This window comes from Octopus bimaculoides, chromosome 7, assembly GCF_001194135.2.
Source record: "Octopus bimaculoides isolate UCB-OBI-ISO-001 chromosome 7, ASM119413v2, whole genome shotgun sequence".
NCBI lineage: Eukaryota > Metazoa > Mollusca > Cephalopoda > Octopoda > Octopodidae > Octopus > Octopus bimaculoides.
This window is the reverse complement of record NC_068987.1, coordinates 95,969,540-95,976,726: the sequence shown is the minus strand read 5'-3', so window position 1 is coordinate 95,976,726 and position 7,187 is coordinate 95,969,540. Positions and strand designations below refer to the sequence as shown.

Sequence of the window (7,187 nt, the reverse complement as noted above, 5' to 3'; positions counted from 1 at the left end):
ATCAACACAGAAAACAAGCAATGAGACACACCACCACCAAGTTCAGCAACATGAGAACCTTATCTCCATCACCATTTCCTCTTTTGCTCTATGAACGCAACTTTCTCTTCTATCATAGCACCCCCTCCTCTTCCGTCACCACCATCACTACTGGCGCCTTCACCACTTTTCTTCTATTACCACCACTGTCACTGTTTCTTATTTGCGCTATCGCCGCCACCTTCTTTTCTGTACGACTATTACCCCTCCCCACTTTCAGTTCTTTCTTACTGCATTACCACCTCCGCCACAGCCATTGTACCTGTAAGTATAATGTCATTGCCATGAGAAATAGCAGGCAACGAGCATGTGTAGCGAACCTGAAATATGTTCGTTTCAGTAGTAATTACCAATTAATTAAAAGTAACCAATAAAGAAAAACTACACACCCTATCCTGCTGACACATTTTTTACACATGCGTATACATAATATAAAACATAAATATTTACGTGATCCTTAACTTCGGTGTGGATAGAAACACAACAGAAAAGAAGCGGATCTTGATGTTCACAGAAAAATTAGATAATCAATTGAGAAAATACTAAAGAAGTACTCTAATAGAGAAACAGTATATAATTTTACTCCTCCGTCTCCGTTTACACACACACTTGTCGCTGTATTTTTGGTTGTTTTTGAGTAGGCGCTCACATTTCACATACACATACACATATCCGTCCTCGCAATTCCTTTTGTTGTGCACGAGTGTCCGTAAAACTTAAAAGACACATTTCTATCAAGGAACCGACAAGGAATTGTAGAAGAATGTTTATCTGCGACAAGGATAGTACCATGGTTTGAACTGCTGGGATTCTCACTGTGTCCATAATATTTTTAGTAAGTTAACTATTCTTTGTCTTTTGCTTACTGTTTACATATTATTACACTCTTATCGTGTGTGATACTTTTTCAAATGTATTAATCGAAAGATTATTAATCTGTAGCTGTGTGTGTTTGTGTATACGTGTGTGTGTGTGTGTATCTATCTCTATATATATGTATTATATGTTTATAGGCGCTTTTAGTTGTAACACTGACGATCGTATTATAAGGATTTTGCTTGTTGACGCATTCAGCAAATGCTTCGCCAACACAACTTTCTTATTTACCTTAACTTGTAAATATGAGGCCCTTTGCAATGTCAAAAGCTGATGGTGATGTTTAGCTCCAGGTTAACCCAGATCGAGCTGATTTATGATCAGAGGTATTCCAGCTGTGATCACCCGTCATTTTAAGGGTATTTAGGCCTACAATTTATTAACCCTTCCTTCCTAATTTAAGACTAAAGGGTGTAATACGAGACTGATTTCGGCTGATATTTCAAGCAGGTCGAGCGACCACGTTTAATTGTGGTTCCCTCTCTAGGTGAAAACGTCGTAGACCCAAGGTAAAGATATGGTGAGCCAATTCTGCAGTCCAGTTTCGATTTCTGTTTGTAGAACAATTTTCATATCATCGCTGATACTTAGTTGAAAAGTGTGGGGTTCACGCATTCTCGTGTTTATAAATGAGGTCGTGTGAATACGTAAGAATTTGTTGTTATTGGTGTGACAGTAGCAGTAGTAGTAATATTAGAAATCGCCAACATTATTACTACTGTTGCTATTAGACGTCTGTACCGAAAGTAGTGGGTTCGTGTCTGAGAAAAGATGTTTAATGTCCTTGGCTGCACATGTAATTAATTCTTGGTTGTCTAAGAATCCGTCTTTTTTTTTTCTTTTTCAAAACATACACTCACAAAAAAAAAAAGGATGACTACCATTGTTATTTTTTGTTAATTCTCCGAGGCTATACTAAGCTAAGATGTTGACTCGGTTTCATTTCCTAGTTGTTTAATTGTAGACCAGCCCTGGTTTAGCAGATATACAATTAAAGCGTTCTAGCCGTGGCTATCCCAACTTTGTTTTTCAGGCAGTGTGTGCTCCAGCATGACCACAGCCACTTGGCTGAAACCCATAAATAGATAGATAAATGAGTATCATATTATTTAATGAGTCCTTTGAAGAGGGTAGTATATGATCTGAGAGATTTGGCTGGTTGTTTATTGTTTAACCGGCGGTAAACTCTGATCGAGCAAGCCTATGATCAAAGACGTTCCTATCACGACCGTGCCGTCTTTTTGTATATTAAGGACTACATTGTCCAGTGTATCATAATTCATTTAAGACGACATGATGGAATTAGAGGAAGACTTAGCTTGTGTTTTTAGCAGGTCGAGCAATCATGTAGGACATGCGTGGGGGAAAAAAAACCTTATCCCGCGGTAAAATGTAGTCCATACTGAAATTTGAACCAGTCCACCAACAAAGTGTCTTGAAACACTTATGAAAAACAACAACAAACGGTTTAAACATTAAAAACCAAAACAATAAATTAAATAAGTTGCATATTTATGAATTTGAAGATTACAGATTCCTTAGTTCCTCTGTATAAATGTATTCCCAACAGGTACTTGTTATTCATTTGGAATTTAACAACCGAGCGTATTTTGTAGTTGTGTGTGTGTGTGTGTGTGTATTGGTAGTAGTGGTGGGGATACATGTCTACCTTTCATCCTACAAAAGATATGAATAATGTTATAAGCAGCGGTTTTTATCTTTTGCTTGTTTCAGTCATCAAATTGTGGCCATGCTGAAGCACCGCCTTGAAGGTTTTTTTTTTTAGTCGAACAACTCGACCCCAGGACGTTTTTTTTTAAGCCTAGTATTTACTCTACCTGTCAATTTTGCCGAACCGTTAAGTTAGGGGGACGCAAACACAGCAACACCGATTGTTAAGGGGTAAACGAAGGACAATCAGAAAGACATGCGCACGAAGATATAAACAGTTTTCTTCTACCAAATTCACTCTCAAGGCTTTGGTCGGCTTGAGACTAGGGTAGAAGACACCTGCCCAAAGGGCCACGCAGTGGTACTGAACCCGGAACCATATGGTTGGGAAGGAAACTTCCTATCGCACAGCCCTATACTTTATATACACTGATTTTTGGGAGCTGTTTTAGTCTGAATCGTGTTTTTATAATTTGTTTGAAAATCTATATTACAATTTTAAAATATATATTACAATTATTAAACTATTGGTTACCAAGCTTTAAATAGATAAATCATTGGTTTATTGCATTTCTAATGTGATAAGGGAGTGCCTGTAACTTAGTGCAGAACAAGTATGGTAAAGGACTTCGTTCAAAAGCAGCACCACCCCAGTTTTCTCGCTTTTGTTTACATCTTTGGTTAATGTACGTGCAGACACGCACGTACACACACACACACACACACACACAGAACAAGCTTCAAACACCATTCAACTAGTAATTGGTTGCGCCTAAGCAATCGTAGTTGACAAATTTTAAGCATTGCTACTATGAAGCAAGCTTTAAAACCAGGCAATTGGTGTCCACATTTTCCTTTTCTTACTTCCTTGATAAAGAAATAACACCCCAGGGGGAAAGAAAAGGTAACGAAATTGGGTGGGGGGAGTTAAATATATAAAAAAAATCTTATGTTTGGAAGAAAAACAATAACAAAAACAATTCTTTCATAATCCTAACTTTGTATGCAATAAAGGATACTAAAAAATAAAAAAAATGTTACAAATATCACCTAGTTCCTTGCCTTGTGATAGCTTTATTTTCAGAGACTTAATGTTTTAAAGGTTCAAAATTTGCGAGTTATGCGCGGGCCGACCAAAGCTTTGTAATTGGATTTGGTAGATGGAGACTGAAAGAAGTCCAGGTTATATGTATATATGTATATATATAACCCATGCTAGCATGGAAAGCGGACGTTAAACGATATATATATATATATATATATATAAATTTGATAAGAGGATATGTTAACCTCATGAAGGGATGGTTGCATCCAAGGAAATTTCGTCTGCTGAAATGAATTGATAAGCCCTCATATAACATCAAAATTATACTCACGTCACATATTTCATTCTCCAAAATACTAGTTATTACAATAATAACTAGTATTTTGGAGAATGAAATTCCCTTAAAACAGTAGGTATATATTAAGCATATAGTTCATATCCATTCAAAAGAAAAAATAAAAGATAAGAAATTAAAGATAAAGAAGTTAATAGTTGTTTATTATTAACAAATTGATCATCTTCGCTTCTTACAGCTGTTTCAATTAATACTCAATAATCTTATTACAAATTTGTGCATTAAATTTACATCTATGTGACATGAGTATAATTTTGATGTTATATGAGGGCTTATCAATTCATTTCAGCAGACGAAATGTTACGATTTATGATTTGTATTATTATATGCTCAGGTGAGGGTTCTACAGGTTGAGTGCATAGGCGTATATGTGTGTACACGTGTGTGTGTGTGTGTATGTATGTGTATCTATGTATATGTTTTTATATGTATGTATATATAGGCGTAAGAGTGGCTGTGTGGTAAGTAGCTTGTTTACCAACCACATGGTTCCGGGTTCAGTCCCATTGCGTGGCACCTTGGGCAAGTGTCTTCTACTATAGCCTCGGGCCGACCAAAGCCTTGTGAGTGGATTTGGTAGATGGAAACTGAAAGAAGCCCGTCGTATATATATATATATGTATATATATATATATGTGTGTGTCTGTGTTTGTCCCCCCCCAACATCGCTTGACAGCCGATGCTGGTGTATTTACGTCCCCGTAACTTAGTGGTTCGGCAAAAGAGACCGATAGAATAAGTACTAGGCTTACAAAGAATAAGTCCTGGGGTCGATTTGTTCGACTAAAGGCGGTGCTCCAGCATGGCCGCAGTCAAATGACTGAAACAAGTAAAAGAGTATATATATATATATATATATGTATGTGTTAATATATATATATATATATATATATAGAGCAATAATAAATCTCTGAGCGAGATGTAACCAGCAGCAACAGCAGCAGCATGACATCTAAATGTGGCTGACCCACATGGGACGATGCTACTGTAGTTTATAGCCCCAGGAAGACATCTCATCCAGCTGGCTACTGACACATTGTCTGTGCCCAATCAGTATTTGCAAATGGAAATCATTGTTCCCATTTCTAGCCTTCTGGAAAAAGCATATAGTATTTATGTAGGCGCGTATATAAATATATGAGCAGATGCACATAGATATGAATATGCGGGCATGTATGTATGCACGCCTGTGTGTATATACATATGTATGTGTATGCATGCATGTACCTATGCGTACGTATGAACGTCTGCTGATATACATGTATATGTGTGTATGTAGACACATGTATATATTTTTCTATATACGTGTGCATGTCTATATGCATATATATGTGTATGTCTGTGTATGCATATGTTTGTACCTGTATGTGTGGGTGTGTGTACATATATAGGTATATGTGTGTGTGTGTGTATACAGACATTTTTATCTGTGTCTGAAGTTATATTCCTATGTACATTTAGACATCAGTATTTTACAAAACCGTTTACCAACAATATGGTTCCGGGTTCATTCCCACTGCGTGGCACCTTGGGCAAGTGTCTTCTGCTATAGCCTCGGGCCGACCAAAGCCTTGTGAGTGGATTTAGTAAACGGAAACTGAAAGAAGCCCGTCGTATATATGTATATATATGTATGTGTATATGTTTGTGTCTGTGTTTGTCCCCCAACATCACTTGACAACCGATGCTGGTATGTTTACGTCCCCGTAACTTAGCAGTTCGGCAAAAGAGATCGATAGAATAAGTACTAGGCTTACAAAGAATAAGTCCTGGGGTCGATTTGCTCAACTAAAAGGTGGTGCTCCAGCATGGCCGCAGTCAAATGACTGAAACAAGTAAAAGAGTACTAATTCAAAATTTCAATAACCAATGGGCATTGATTGACTGATATGGGTCTGTATTACTTTCTTTTTAGGGGTGATAGGTAGGAAAAGTGCATATCTGTGTGTGTGTCTATGCATATATGTGTGTATAAGTGCATACGTATTTATGCATGTACATGTACATGTATATGCATGGATACATATGTGTATACGTGTGGGTGCATGTAACTCTACAGGTACATGCGCTTATCTCTGTGTATATATATGAACGTATGTACATATATGTGTGCATACATATTTATAAATTCTTATAGTCTTATTCATACCTTATAAATGAATATTTTATTTATTTACTCTGTTTTATCTCTAATCAACCTGTAAACCCCTCATCCAAGCATATAATAATACAAATTATAAACCATAACATTTAGTCTGCTGAAATGAATTGATAAGCCCACATATAACATCCAAAAGTACATCTTTTTACCTCTGATGAATTTATACGCATGTCACATAAATGTAAATTTAATGTACAAATTTGTAACTAAATTGAGTATTAATTGAAACGGTTGTAAGTAGTGAAGATGACGAATTTGTTAATAGTCAACAACTATTAACTTCTTTATCTCCCTTTTCTTTTCTCTTCTTCCTGTATATATATGTGTGTGTGAGGGTGAAAACATATATATATATATATATACATGTATATATATAATATATATAAATACACACACACATATATATATATATATATAATAAATTATATATATATTTAAAATATATTATACATATATATATATATATATAAATTACATTATATATATAAAGTAAATTATATATATATACATATACATACATACATACATACATACATTTATAATATAAATTATATATATATATACATATATAATATAAATTATATATATATATATATATATATATATATACACACACACATATAATATAAATTATATATAGGCCCAGGAGTGTCTGTGTGGTAAGTAGTTGCTTACCAACCACATGGTTCTGGGTTCAGTCCCACACCGTTGCACCTTGGGCAAGTGTCTTCTACTAAAGCTCAGGCTGACCAAAGCCTTGTGAGTGAATTTCACAGACGGAAACTGAAAGAAGCCTGTTGTATGTATATATATGTATGTATATGTTTGTGTGTCTGTTTGTCTCCCCGATGCTGGTGTGTTTACATCCCTGTCACTTAGTGGCTCAGCAAGATACACCGATAGAATAAGTACTAGGCTTACAAAGAATAAGTCCTGGGGTCGATTTGCTCGACTAAAGATGGTGCTCCAGCATGGCCACAGTCAAATGACTGAAACAAGTAAAAGAGAGACTAAAAAGAGTGTATATATATATATATATA

The 7,187-nt window shown here is 35.7% G+C and overlaps 2 protein-coding genes across 2 annotated transcripts in view; one reads left to right on the top strand and one right to left on the bottom strand.

Moving 5' to 3' along the window:
• The window catches only part of LOC106868843 (S1 RNA-binding domain-containing protein 1), a 261,625-nt gene that overhangs the window by 239,289 nt on the left and 15,149 nt on the right, over positions 1-7,187 (bottom strand). The window lies entirely within an intron of this gene.
• Positions 95-7,187, top strand: part of LOC106868847 (transmembrane channel-like protein 5) — a 95,083-nt gene continuing 87,990 nt past the window's right edge. Inside the window, exon 1 of the mRNA XM_052969462.1 lies at positions 95-874. The gene's annotated coding sequence lies outside the window, so the exon portion shown is untranslated. The remainder of the gene's footprint in view (positions 875-7,187) is intronic.